This window comes from Pan troglodytes, chromosome 10, assembly GCF_028858775.2.
Source record: "Pan troglodytes isolate AG18354 chromosome 10, NHGRI_mPanTro3-v2.0_pri, whole genome shotgun sequence".
Classification (NCBI taxonomy): domain Eukaryota; kingdom Metazoa; phylum Chordata; class Mammalia; order Primates; family Hominidae; genus Pan; species Pan troglodytes.
The window spans coordinates 134,605,419-134,620,573 of NC_072408.2; the positions used below are offsets into that span (position 1 = coordinate 134,605,419).

At 39.3% G+C, this 15,155-nt stretch overlaps 1 long non-coding RNA gene across 3 annotated transcripts in view; it reads right to left on the minus strand.

Annotated features, from left to right (window-relative positions):
- The window catches only part of LOC112205021 (uncharacterized), a 207,468-nt gene that overhangs the window by 14,264 nt on the left and 178,049 nt on the right, over positions 1–15,155 (minus strand). For all 3 annotated transcript variants that reach the window (XR_010148181.1, XR_010148178.1, XR_010148180.1), the window contains one exon: positions 13,525–13,697. This is a non-coding gene — a long non-coding RNA (uncharacterized LOC112205021). The remainder of the gene's footprint in view (positions 1–13,524; positions 13,698–15,155) is intronic.

Consider the following 15,155-nt stretch of genomic DNA (forward strand, 5'->3'; position numbering starts at 1 on the left):
GCAGTGAGCCGAAGTCATGTCACTGCAGCCCAGCCTGGGTAACAGAGCGAGACTCCATCTCAAAAAAAAAAAAATGCCCCCAAAATAAACCTATGCCATGTGAACACTAATCAAAAGAAAGCTGACTGACTGTGATAAACATAGGCTTCAGAAGAAGGAATGTGTCGGGAATAAAGAAGGAAATTACATAATGATAACAGGATAAATTCTTCAAAAGACCAAACATCCTCAATGTGCATGTATCTATCAACAGAGTTGCAAAACATATGAAGCAAAACCAGCAAGAAATGATAAGAGAAACAGACAAATTCACAATTGCCATGGGAGATGTAGCACTCCACTTTTGTTAATAACATCACAGAGGCCAGGCGCGGTGGCCCACACCTGTCATCCCAGCACTTTGGGAGGCCAAGGCAGGTGGATCACTTGAGCTCAGGAGTTCCAGACCAGCCTGGCCAACATGGTGAAACTCTATCTCTACAAAAAAATATAAAGATTAGCTGAGCAAGGTGGCACACACCTGTAATCCCAGCACTTTGGGAGGCTGAGGCAGGTGGGTCACATGAGCTCAGGAGGTCAAGACCAGCCTGGCCAACATGGTGAAACCCCATATCCACAAAAAAAAAAAAAAGAAAAATTAGCCTGGCAAGGTGGTGCACACCTGTAATCCTAACTACTGAGGAAGTTGAGGTGGAAGGATGGCTTGAGCCAGGGAGGCAGAGGCTGCAGTGAACCAAGATAGTACCACTGCACACCAGCCTGGGCGACAGAGTGAGACCTTGTCTCAAAATAAAATAAAATAAAATAAAAAATAAGAAAAATTTAAAAATTTAAAAGACCCAACAGCTCAAGGAGGAAAAAAAAATTAGTGTGCATATAGTAGACCTTAAAAAAAGCTATCAGTCCACCAGGGCCAATTGCTATTCATAAAATACCTAATAGAAGAGCACACACATTTTCTTTAGTATACTTAGAACATTCACCAAGATAGTTTATCTTCTATTTCATAAACCAACCTTAATAAATTAAAGAAATATAAAGCAAAGTGTGCTCTTGAACCACTATAGAATTGAATGAGAATCAACAACGGCAAAATACATAAGCAATACTTAAATATTTGGAAATTTAAGGACACACTAAGAAATTTATCCATGGAGCAAATATTAACTCATAGGAGAAGCCAGAGAAATTATAAAACTTGTTTTGATCACGAGGTGAGGAGATCGAGACCATCCATCCTGGCTAATATGGTGAAACCCCGTCTCTACTAAAAATACAAAAAAATTAGCCCCGCGTGATCGCGGGCACCTGTAGTCCTAGCTACTCGGGAGGCACAGGCAGGAGAATGGCGTGAACCTGGGAGGTGGAGCTTGCAGTGAGCCGAGATCGTGCCACTGCACTCCAGTCTGGGCGACAGAGCAAGACGCCGTCTCAAAAAAAAAAAAAAAAAAAAAAAAAAAAAGAAATATTTTGGGTGAAGTGAACACCATGAGTAACTACATTAGAATGATGCTCTGATATTTAATCCTACTCCACCATCTGACCCCAGGACAAAGGAGACAGAAATCTAAGAAACTGGAACATAATCTGGAAGGATACTTTAATATTTGGCTGGAGACCACATATACTCACAAAGGATGAAAGCCTAAATCAGTAACAGTCTTCATACCTGTGGCCCAGAGAGGACAAATATGGTAGGTGGTGAATGTGGAATATCTTAGTGATGGGTGTTGTTCTATATTTTTGTTTGCACTCATATGTCCTGATACTGGTTCTTAACGGTAGTTAAACTCTATATGTGAGCTGGACAGAATTATTATAGGCTTTCCACACCTAACAAAGTTGTACTATTGAAGCCATTTTGCAACTCAGACTAGAGAGTTATGTGTAATATTAATGTTACAAAAATGCACATAAACTATTGAAATTATTTAAAAATTAATAAAGTACCTACAGAACCCAGATTCCTGTTGCTAAGTGAATTTGTGAAGTCTGGTCACATTTGGGAACATTTTTCAATTACTGGTGTTCTTAGCTATAGCCCAAGACATCTCTTAAATTATAATCCTTCAGAAAAGAAATGCAAACACAAGTACAACTCATAATAATTTATCACTGCTACAGATAATTGGGGAATTAGTCTTTATCAGTCAGTCCTTGTTTCCATACTCTTACAGAAAACCTTCTCTGAGTCCTACAAACTGAGCTAGCAACCTATCTTCAGTGAAGTTCCAATCACTACACTTGCTTCATTGTATTATGCTGATCTATATTAGAGTATGGACTTCTTACTAGATTTTAAGCTCTTTGTGTGCAAGACAATGATGAATATCAATACAGTTTTGCAGAACAAATAAATAAATGTGTATCAAGGATTGTGACTCACCAGCTCCACTTGTATTCTCCAAGGTCTTGCTTGAATTTCAAGTAGAGAGAGAAGAGGTAGACCACATTCTTCCCTTCCATTTCCTTCCAGTTTATTAACTTTCCCTGTCACCTACAGCTTTGCCAAATATGATCTACTTCAGTCAACGTAATCTTGAAACTTCTGAATTTTAAAAACTGAAGAGTTGTAGAAGATATGGCTTCATCTCTCTTGGTGTACATCCACACATGGCACACAACTAGAATCAATTCAAGTTTGTTCTATGAGATATTCTCCAAGTAGAAATAGGTTAGTGCATTCTTTCCTAAAATATTAATATCCAAAAAATGGCACAACTTCTCAAAAGACCTGGTCTTTACCTAAACAGGTTTTATGTGACACGAATCTATTCTTTTTCTCTTTTAATGACCATAATCAAGGCAAAAGTCTTTACCCTCTTTTTCTCAGAATTAGAAATCCAAAGAACACCATACTTATGAAAACACACTTTGATAATTTTTTAGAGATCAAGGTAAAGATTGCAAGTCCTTCCACTTTCCTTCTATGCTCTTCTCCTCCAGAAATAGCACTTTTATGTTCATTTATCTGCTTCCTGCTTTTTTCTCTTCACTCTTAGACTCTCTTCATGTCTAAGAACTAGGCTGAACCCTTGATTTGCTACTCTCCTGGTATAGGGACTTGGAAAACATATTTTTCTCATTGGACTTCAGTTATGTCATCCAAAAATATGAGGATTCAAGCTGTTATCAAATAATTGTTTTAAGAAAAAAATCACCAAAGAGATGTAAAATATTTAACCTAGCATTCAGTAATGGTTATCTATTATATTATATTAATTCTTTAAAATTTTATTTTTAAAAATCACTTTTTTTGAGGAGGAGTATGCATACAGTAAAGCAAACAAATCTTAAGAGAACAGTTCAATTAATTATTACACATTTACCTGCCCGCCTGGTCACCACACAAATCCTGATATAGAACACACCTAGAAGTAATTGCCTCCTTAAAATTTGTATTCTGGTCCAAAATTTGCTTCACTCTAATTCCAAACATAATCTGATATTTGTTACCATAATGTCTTGGTTATTATAGCTTCCTAGAAATCTTTGAGGTCAGATTGTACATGTTCTTTAACTTCATCCTCAAAATTATGTTGGCTCTTATAGTTCCTGCTTCTTTCCCCATAAATATTAGAATCACTTTATCCATTTCTATAATAATTTCCACATGGATATTTGTTGAAATTGCATTTAAACTATATGTTATTAGAGACAGTTCACATCTTAAGAATATTGTCTTTCAATCCATGAACATGGTACATCTTTCCATTTATTTAGGTCTTAAATTTTTTTCATCAGTGTTTTGATTTGTCATTTTCTGCATACAGCTCTTACTCATATTTTGTTATATTTGGCTATTTGGTGTTTTTTAAGTGGTATTTTTTTCATTTAAATTCCCAAATGTCCATTGTTAATACATAGAAATGCAATTGATTATTGTAAACTGAAACTGTATTCTGCAGTCTTATTAAACTCACATTTTAATTCTAGTAGCTCTTTTGTAGAATTTTTGGATTTCTCTAGGAAGACTGCCATGTCATCTGCAAATAGCAATAACTTTATTTCTTATTTTATGTTCTGTATGTCTTTTATTGTTTATTCTTTACTTATGATGCTGACCAAGATCTTCAATATGAGGTTAGGTAAAAAAGGTGAGAGAAAATATTATTTTCATGTTCCTTATCTGAGGGGATGAAAATTTAACCTTTTGTCATTAAAGGCGATGCTAATTGGGCATATTTTTGATGTAAGAGATTTTCTTTCTGTTCTTAATTGATTACAATTTTTATCATAAATGTGTAATGATTTTTCTCAAATGCTTTTGCTGCATTTATTATAATGGTTGTATGCTTTTTCTTCTTTAGTCTGTGTGATGGTTAATATTGAGTGTCAACTTGATTGGACTGAAGGATACAAAGTATTGATTGGCAACACCTATAAGGCTGTTGCCAAAGCAGATTAACATTTGAGTCAGTGGGCTGGGCAAGGCAGACCCACCCTTAATCTGGGTGGGCACAATCTAATCAGCTGCTGGCACAGCTAGAATATAAGCAGGCAGAAAAATGTGAAAAGAGCGACTGGCCTAGCCTCCAAGCCTACATCTTTCTCCTATGCTGGATCCTTCCTGCTCTCAAACATCGGACTCCAAGTCCTTCAGCTTTGGAACTCGAACTGGCTCTTCTTCCTCCTCCGCCTACTGATGGCCTATGCTAGAATTTTGTGATCATGTGAATTAATACTTAATAAACTCATATATATATATATATATATATGTATTCCATTAGTTCTGTCCCTCTAGAGAATCCTAATAGTCTGTTTATATGTTAAATTATACTGATTGATTTATGAATGTTGAAACAATCTTGCATTTCTCAGATAATGGAAGTGATTATAATGTAATAGTGTTAATTTATTTTAAATTAGATTTTAAAATAATTTGTTAAGAATTATTGCATTTCTATTTATGAGGAATATTTGTTTCTATTTGCTTTTCTTGTAGTATCTTTGGTATTTGTATCAGGATACTGCTAGCTAATAAAATGAACTCTGAAATGTTTTTTTCCTCTTCTACTTTCTAAAAGACATATTGTACAAAGCATACTATTTCTTATGAAATATTTAATACATGTAACCAGCATGCCATTGGGTCTGGGTTTTCCTTTCTGAAAAGTTTTTGTTCCCTGCCCTTTGAATTAAATTTCTTTGAGTTGTTTAGGACTATACAAGTTATCTATTTCTGCTTGAGTGGCCTTTTGTAGTTTCTGTCTTTCAGGGGCTTGGTCTATTTACTTAACTTAGTAATAAGATTGTTGCAGTATTCCATTATTTCACTACCTCAATTTTCTCACAGCTAGTCTACCAAAGGTCGAGAAAAAAAAAGGAAAAAGTTTAACTCTTAGTGAATTCTTTTTTCCTGTGATTACTGGATGGAACTTGCTAGTAATTAAAATATTTTATATTCCTTTATGAAATTTCTAGAATCAATCAAACATACTTCTTTCAAGACTGTGTTGTCTGTTGTTATCTCCAAAATATTGGTATTCATGATACATTTTAACAACTCTACTGAGGTATAATTGACATAAAATACATTGTATATATTTAAATGTACAATTTGATAAATTATGACATATCATATACTCATGAAACCAACCATGACTAAGACATATTTTTTGAGATGGAGTCTCACTCTGTCACCCAGGCTGGAGTGGAGTGGTGTGATCTTGGCTCACTGCAACCTTTGCCTCCCAGGTTCAAGCGATTCTCCTCCCTCAGCCTCCTGAGTAGTTGGGACTATAGGCACATGCCACCACACCCAGTTTTGTATTTTTTAGTAGAGGCAGGGTTTCACCATATTGGCCAAGCTGGTCTCGAACTCCTGACCTCATGATCTGCCCACCTGGCCCTCCCAAAGTGCTGGGATTACAAGCATGAGCCACCGTGCTTGGCCTAAGACAATTTTGACATATGCATCAGCTCCAATGGACTTCTCATGCTCTCCCTACTCCTCTGGCCCTCCATTCACTCTCACCATGCCTGGACAACATTGATTCATTCCTTTCATTATCAATTATTTTGCATTTCTAAAAATATTATGAAAATGGAAGCATATAATATGATGGTTAATTTTATGCATCAACTTAACTGGGTCATGAGATGTCCAGAGAGTTGTTCAAACATTACTCTGGGTGTATCTGTGAGAGTGTTTTGAGAAGAAGTTTATATTTAAAATGGTAGACAGAATAAAGCAAATTGCCTTTTATAATGTGTGTGAACCTTATCTAGTCAGTTGAGGGTTGGGATGAAAGAAAATTCTGATCCTCCCTCTAGTAACAAAAGGATTCATCTACCTGTTAGCCTTCAACTTGGAACATCAGCTCTACAAATTTGGACTTGCCAGTCTCCATAATCACATGACCCAATTCCTGATAAGCTTTCTCTCCTCTTTCTGTCTCACTTTCTGTGTGTGTGTGTGTGTCTGTGTGTGTGTGTGTGTGTACACATACCTTTTTGGTTCTGTTGCTTTAGAGAACTCCAACTAATCCATATAGCAAGTAACATTTTCTGGCAGCCTTTTTTCACTCAGTATAATTATTTTGAGATTCACCTCTGTTGTTTTGAATATCAGTAATTTATTCCCTTTTATTACTAAGTGTTTATAATGTATGGATGCACCATAATTTTTTTATCAATTCACTTGTTGGTGGACACTCGGGTTTGACTATTACCTAAGGAGCTTTTATGAATATCGGCGCATGAAACTTTATAAAGACATAGGCTTTACCTCTCTTGAACAAAGACTTAAGAGTGTTACGGCTAGATCAACGAGTAGGTGCATGGTTACCTCTTAAGAAATTGCCAAACTGTTTTACAAAGTGCTTGTAAAAGTGTGTGTTTTCTCTAACTGTATGAACGTGCTCAAGAAAAGAGAAAGAGCTGCTTTATGTATTCTACAACTTCCTGACTGCCCACTGTTTTCCTCTTCCTATGTAACTGTTTTAATATTCATCCATCTTCTTTAGTTTTATGTCTTCTATTTCCTTGATCTTTATTAAAATCACCTCTGTTTACTCTTGCTACCTTACATCTGGTTTGCACCTCTTTTATATATAAAGGCTCCCTGTCCTGGGAGAGGAGGTTGCTTTTATACAGAAGAAACACTGTGTCCTCTGGAGTAGCCAGTCCTTCTGCACAGGCTGTGTATGAGTCCTTCTCTCTACACTGCTCATTGTCCCTCCAGAGAGGCTTCTCTTTTTCTGTCTTTTGATAGAGTTTTAAAAACTCTGGTTTACTCAAAATTCAGTGTATCCACCCCTCTACTCAAATAGGCATAGAAAACTGCAGGCTCACTCCTCACAGGAGGGAGACATTTTACACAGCACGTGTATTTACATAGATGCAGCCAAGTGCCCAGGAGCTCCAGAAACTTGTGATTATAGAATCATTCCAAGGGCAGGCTGACTTTTGAACACAGGGAGCTGGAGGAGACGGGGGACGTGAGAGTGCAGCGGCTGCACACACTAGTGTACCTGCAGGACCAGCCCAAACTGGGCCTACTCTGTTGATCACAGAATGTCAAGTTACTTTGTAGGTAACAAAGCCAAAACTGCAAGTCCTGACGCCCAGGCATGCACAATAGAGAAAAGTTTGTCCTCTAACAATACCTGCAACTAATAATTCCTCCCTGGGGCACCAAGAATATTGGATATGATTGGAACCTGAACCCTTCCAAAGGCAAGGGGACTGTTGGCCCAGATCAGAAGCTAAAGTCCACTTTAACATACCTTGACTACAAATGGTCAAATTCGAAACTCTGTAATTTTACGCAGCAACAGTGTACTGTAGAGAGAAGGACTCACACACAGCCTGTGCAGAAGGAGTAAACAAGGTGATTTTAATAAGGATCAAGGAAATAGAAGACATAAAACCAAAGGAGATGGATGAATACTAAAAAAAACTCTGCAATCAGAAACGATAACATTCCTAAATCTTTTCCCTTGCCTCCCACCTCCTTAAAATTTGCCCTAGACTCCAAATCAGACAGACAGGTTTGAGCTGCATCTCCTGTCTCCTTGCTGTTGGCCTCGCAATAAAGCTTGTCTGTTTTCAAAAGCAAGTGCCATAGCGTTGGCTTCTATGTGCATCCAACACCAAGCCCACTTGCTCAGTAACACTAGGAAACCCAGAAAGGGAAGGAAACTGGCATGTTGAAAGACAAATGAGGATATATTGTTATCATCTATAAGATTCCATCACTAAACAAGCCAAAGCTGGGCAATTTCCTATCACTAACGTAGTGAGCCATGTGTGATGTCAGAGCTGAGATGCTGGAGACAGGAAGGAGAGAAGAAAAATCTATAAAGGTGGTGCCCCTTGCAGAGAGCTGGGCTCAAACGCCAGGGAGGTTTCACTGAAGGTGGAAGATTTGAGGGATGAGGCATTTTTGGTGCAAAGATGACCCTGAAGAAGACCAGAGAAGGAACTTAGTACAGGAATCATTAGGAGTTGTAAACCAAAAATAAAATTCTAAGCTCTCTCAGCCAAATGAATGGATCCCTCCTCTCCGACCAGGAGATTAAAAAGAAACCTGATTATGTAGGTCATGCCATGATGGGAAGGGGTGGTGGGACAGGCTTTATTATATTGGCCTTCCTTTGAAGTCCAGGCGCAAATGACCAGCATTAACATTAAAACGAAGTTCCTAAGGCTGCCAGAACAGACTCTTTGTAGCAATAAGATGCCAGATTCCAACCTGACTCTAGTATAGTATCATATGACAGACAGTAGGCATTGAAATAAATTGAAGTATTTTACCCCAAAATATTTATTTGACATATTTTAAAATGCTCCTGTAACTCTATCTCTTGTGGGGAAAATCTACATTCTATAGAGAATCCTCTTTTCTTTCCAGGTCTTTTTCTGATCCTGAAGAGATTAAAACTGAGAGCCTAACAGCTTTTAAAGGACTGAATAGGAAATATTTGCCTCTAAGGGTGGCCATCTATAAGGCTCCATCTACATAATAAAAACCTTGGTTTCCACAACCCTTATTTCACCCAGACGCTCCTTTCTACTGATTCCAGGTCTTTAGGTAATAGCAACTCTTTCAACCAATTGCCAATCAGAAAATCTTTGAATCCACCTATGACCTGTAGCCTCCCTGCTTCCAGTTGTCACACCTTTCTGGACCATGTATACCATCCATGTACTGATCAATGTCTTACGTCTCTGTAAAATGTATAAAACCAAGCTGTCATCCAACCTCCTTGGGTACATGTTCTCAGGACCTGGGGTTGTGTCATGGGTTAGGGTCCTCACATTTGGCTCAGGATAAATCTCTTCAAATATTTTAGAGTTTGGCTATTTCGTTGACAGGGCCTAGGAATGAAGAACGATCTGACTGTATCTTCAAGGAGACATTGACAAATGATTAGGTTCCAAATATCTTTAGTGTTTGTTCACTTTGTTCAACATTATACTTCCACAAAGGGAGCATTCTGTTGACTGCAGATGGATGATACACTGAGCTAGCAGGCCAGGACATCTCGATGAACCACATGCAATAGGGGTGGATAATTTCCCAAAGTAAGTAGGGGTGTTATGTATAACGAGAAGTGACACATGCATCCGAAAGACAAAAACAAAACGAAAAACCTGCTATTTTTTAACAGTTTCCTCACTGCTCATTTTTTCCTTCTTCCTATGTGACTATTGTAATACTGTTTTTCATTGAATTGAGAGCCCTTGATCTTACTGAAAAGTGTTTGTCCAAGACCTTTGAGCTCTTTTATAATCTGTAAGTTGACAATAACTGGTATTTGGGCCAGGCACGGTGGCTCACGCCTGTAATCCCAGCACTTTGGGAGGCCGAGGCCGGTGGATCACGAGGTCAGGAGATCGAGACCATCCTGGCTAATATGGTGAAACCCCATCTCTACTAAAAATACAACAAATTAGCCGGGCGTGGTGGCGGGCGCCTGTAGTCCCAGCTACTCAGGAGGCTGAGGCAGGAGAGTGGCCTGAACCCGGGAGGCGGAGCTTGCAGTGAGCTGAGATCGCGCCACTGCACTCCAGCCTGGGCGACAGAGCAAGATTCCCCCTCAAAAAAAAACAAAAAAACAAAAAAACCCTGATATTTGTTTCCATGGACAAGACAGAATCTTGCTGTCCAGTTGGCAGGTTTGACCATGGGTGTCTCCCTGCTTTGGCTCCTAGAATTTTGGGTTTCTCATCACTCCTGCTGTATTAATCAGACTAGCTCTTAGAAAGGTTCCTGTCTGAGACTGAGCCTTTTTATTTTTCTTTTAAAGCTGTGAGCAGATGGGGTGAGCATTTAATTACCAAACCAGTTTCCGGCCAAAGGGAGAATATTCATTCCCTGGGAGGTAAAGGCCTCTGTGACCCAAGACAATCCCAGCTCTCATGACCCAGGCCAACATGACTGAGTCTCTGAATGCTCTTTTTTTTCCCCTCCGAATGTGGAATTTAATTAATTCATCATACCCCTTCCAAAAGGGTAACCAAAATAATACCTGTAACAGCAACCCTTCAAATATAACATCTCAAAAATGTAATTTTCTTACAATATGTCCTCAGTAATGGAAGATTTTTTGAAAAATATTACTGTCCCTAGATCTTAAGGTGAAGAGTTTATAACTCAATTGACTTATATTTGTCACTGAAAGATTCACACTATTTCACATTATGACTTAAGGACGCAGGTTTATTTTTTAATGCTTTTATTGTGGTAAAATATACCACATTAATATAATTAATAACGGTAATGGTAATATAAAATTTACCATTTTAACTACATTTCAGTGTATAGTTGAGTGGCCTGAAGTTTCACTTTGACGTGTAAGGTCGACTTTTGAGAAATGGTCGCTCTGTTGTGTTCTCAAGTTCAAATCTATTTTATTTTCCTCCCCAAAAGGGGCATTGTGAATCCAGCCAATACTCATGCTAAGAACAGAGTGAATTCTTGTTATTGGCTTTCTAACAAAACTCAAGGTGAGGAGAATTGGCACCATGTGAAATCCTGCAGGGAGGGGAGGCTGGAGAGTTAAAGCCCCTTCCTGTGCCAGATCAAAGGCAAACGTCCAGGATAACTGAGACTTGACCTTCGATGGTCAACCCGTGTCGGTGCCGCCTTCATGTGTGAAGGGTCATCACGGACTCTAAAGCATCAAGGCTTTCTCCTAGAGGGAGCCCAGCCTGACAGCCCCGTCTACTGCTTTTATTTGCAGTAAAGTCCCTGGGGACCTTTTTCAAACTGCATATTTGATATTTGCATGAAAAGCAAAGTGGCTGCTCCAGAAGACATGCTTTGCCCTGTGCCTCCAGGACCCTGAGATGCATTTGGTTGTCTTAGAGGAAATAGCACTTGGCCCCATCAACTCACCATGTGGTTTCATCTTTTCCTTCTAATCGGTCCTTCCCTTTTCCCTTTGTAGAAAAAAGAAAATGCTTCCGTGGAAAACCATGCATTGTTTAGAGCAGTAGTCAGCACCCACTTTCCAGAAAGAACCAGGGAGTAAACACTCCAGGCTTTGGAGACAGCACAGTCTTGCACACAGCTCCCCAACTCTGCATTGTGTGTGAAGGCAGCCAGAGACAATGAATACACAAATGAGCATGGCTGTGTTCCAAGAAACCTTTATGTGCAAAACCTGGAGAGGCTGGATGTGGCCTGCTGCCCTTAGTTTGCCAACTTCTGGCTTAGTAAGATCATCCTGATTATCTGATTCTGATGCAACTTTGCCTTTGAGCTGTTTTATAATCTGTAAATTGTAGATAACTGATAATGATGCCAAATTATTATTTCCATTTTTTTTGTAGATAAGAAAATAAATTCTTTCCAGTGGAGATTAATTAACTTCTTTCTCCCCATTGACAAAGTCAGTTTCATATCTGTTTGTAAATTCATTTCAATATAATGTCGTTTCATATAAGTGTGGTTTTATTTGACTTTTCCTTTGAACTGCTCACTGGATTCTTCATTTAACAACTTATCTGGTCCTTTATGAATGAGTGAAACAATACACTTATTTTACATCTCTATGGAGGTCAGAATTTTATCATTTTTGGGGAAAATATCCATTAATACATATTCTATACAGTGTCTGCTGAACAATGTCCATTCATAGGTATTAACAGCTGATGGGATTTTTACCTTCTCTCAACTTTCTGATGAGTGTCTAAAGCCTCCTTACTCTGGACCCCTCCTTTCTAAAACCAGACCTCCTGGGTCCCCAGCCCACCTACCAAAGAGTCAATGAATGAAGTGGGGTGACGACTTGCTCCAAAAGCATGTTTCGATCAGGGATAATCATCACTGAGAATAATTAGGCATTGATGTGTTCCAGAATCTAGACTGAGCTTTCACATGCATTTTTTCATTTAATCCTCACTGTGGCACAGCAAGGTACATGTTGCAAAAGGGAAAACGGAGGCTCAGAGTTGTCAAGCAAACTGCCTGTGATCACACAGCCTGTGAATGGTAGAATTTGAACCCTGGTCCAAAGCTTTCAAATACAATGTTATCCATCTTTCTTTCTCAGCTCAGCCTCTGTATTCATAAAATGGACATTCATTTTGTGGGTTTGGTGGTGGGGGTAAAAGGTAACATGGACCGCCACTGACACATGCGTGAGCTGAGTGCTGTGCCTGTGCTAGGACTCCCAACATGCAGTTCGTGGCACAAGCAGGCAAACACTCCCTATTCGAATATGCAATCCGTACAAAGGTGTCTCATAGTTGGTAGGTGCCTGTTCATTCAAGTCCACAGTGGACAGATGGTGCTCCAAGGCTATGCCAGGTTGTCTTCTACCACTGATCCTGTCTGCACACATTTAATCTTTTCTCCAATACCATTTTATAGATAACAAGACTGAGACAAATTGAGGAGGAATAACTTCCCCACGTTCACAAAATGAAAAAGGACTGGAGCCTGGTTTGCACTAAAACAGGTCAAGCCGGGCATGGTGGCTCACACCTGTTATCCCAGCACTTTGGGAGGCTGAGGTGGGCGGTTTGCCTGAGCTCAGGAGTTCGAGACCAGCCTGGGCAACATGGCAAAACCCTGCCTCTACTAAAAATACAGAAAAAAAAAAATTTAGCCAGGCATGGTGATAGGCACCTGTAATCCCAGTTACTTGACAGGCTGAGGCAGGAGAATCACTTGAACCCTGGAGGCAGAGGTTGCAGTGAGCCAAGATAGCACCACTGCACTCCAGCCTGGGTGACAGAGAGAGACTCGGTCTCCAAAAAAATAAATAAATAAAAAATTAAAATTAAAAAATAATAATAATAAATAATATAGGTCAACCCTAGAGCCTAACCCTAAAACCTCTTTTCCATGGCATAATAGACTGTCATTTTCTGCTTTCTGTTTCTTCTCCTTTCCTTCTTCTGTCTCATAAACAAAGCTCCCAGAAAAGGACAATGACAGGAGAGGAGGATAAGGAGTGAGAAAAGGTAGAATGAAGAAAGGCAGCAGCTTTTCTCCGTGCCCTTCTCCTCATCTTCTCATTTTGTGCTTTCCACCAGGCAAGAAAAGATGGCCATAGAGGAACTTACAGGGTCTGTAGGGGTCCTGCTGAGGGTGAGCAGCAGCCAACAGTTTCAGCAAGTCCCTGGGGAGATGTGGACCCTATTGGTTTCCATCTGCTCTTTCTTCAGCCGGCCCAGTGCAGGCAGAGAGCCCCATGGCTCTCTGTTCGTGTTATGCCTTTGGTGGCCAGAGTGGACACCTGATGATGTAAGAGAGAAAGTAGGAAGAGCGTATGGGGGGCTTGCAATTGTCTTTTCACATGCAATTCCTAAAATGGTAAATAGACCCTCAAGGAGAGCTATGACTTATGATCCCTGGTGTGTAGAACAAGCTGAAATGCTGGTACAAAGCTAGGCCTGATAAATTCAGTTCCCAGTATTGTATTCACTATTGTGATCAATCAAGAACCTCACCAGGTCATCTCAAATGCATTGATAAATAATAATAATTGGGCCAGGCACAGTGCCTTATGCCTGTAATCCCCGTGTTTAGGAGGTCAAGGCGGGAGAATCACTTGAGCCAAGGAGTTTGAGACTAGCTTGGGGCAACACAGAGGGACTCTGTCTCTACAAAAAATAAAAAATAAAAAAATTAAACAGGCATGGTGGCATGTTCCTGTAGTCCCAGCTACTTGAGGGGCTGAGGTGGGAGGATCGCATGAGCCCAGGAGTTTAAGGCTGCAGTAAGCTATGATTGCACCACTGTACTCCAGCCTGGGCAACAGAGCAGGACCTTGTCTCAAAAATAAATAAATAAATAAATAAATATTATTATTATTAAGTGAAAATGATAATAGTAATAACAACTGAAGCTAGCACTCACTGAGTGCTTATTACCACAATATATCATATCATTTCTCATACATTAACTCACTTTTCCCCACAAAATTCCCATATTCAAGGACTGTTCTTATGGTCCAAGTATAGTGGAATAAATAAAAGGTTTGGAGAGTTTAAATTACCTGCCCAAGTTCAAAGAGTAAGCAGGTGGAAGAGCTGGGATTGAAACCCAGACATAGGTTAATACTCAGGAAAAATGTCCACATCACACTTGCATATTGCTAAAATATGTTATGTTCTCAAACGGGATGCCAGCATATACATGGAGCATTCATGGATCACACTGAGATGTTAATACTTGTTTTTTCCCTTTGGCATTCTTGTTTAGTTTTGGTTGCGGAGGTTGATAGCTCACATTAAAAATCGTTATTTAGTAGCTCTGTCAAAGCAGGGCAGTTTCCAATGTCTGATGCTCCTGGCCAGGTGCTGTGAAGGGCGTAGAAGCCCCCGTGTCCAAATCATGAGCTCTCAATTCACTCTAGCTCCCAGCGCTTGGCTCCATTGATGACTTTCTCCTTCGTGGAGGAACCCTGTTTGCTCGGTTTTCAGGACGATGCTCCCTTTTAATTTTCTTCTCTACTCTAATTACACAACACCTGAAGTAGACCTTCAGGTCTGTGATTTTTATCCTCAGCTTTCAATGTTTTAATTTAGGAGTGCTCCAGGGATCACGTTCTGTACATAGTCTCTATAAACTCTAAAGTCCTATTATATAATACTACATAATATAATAGGAATTATATATGCATATATTATGTAATAGTATCCATATGTAATATAAGAAAATATAATTCATTTATATATTACATAATATAAAT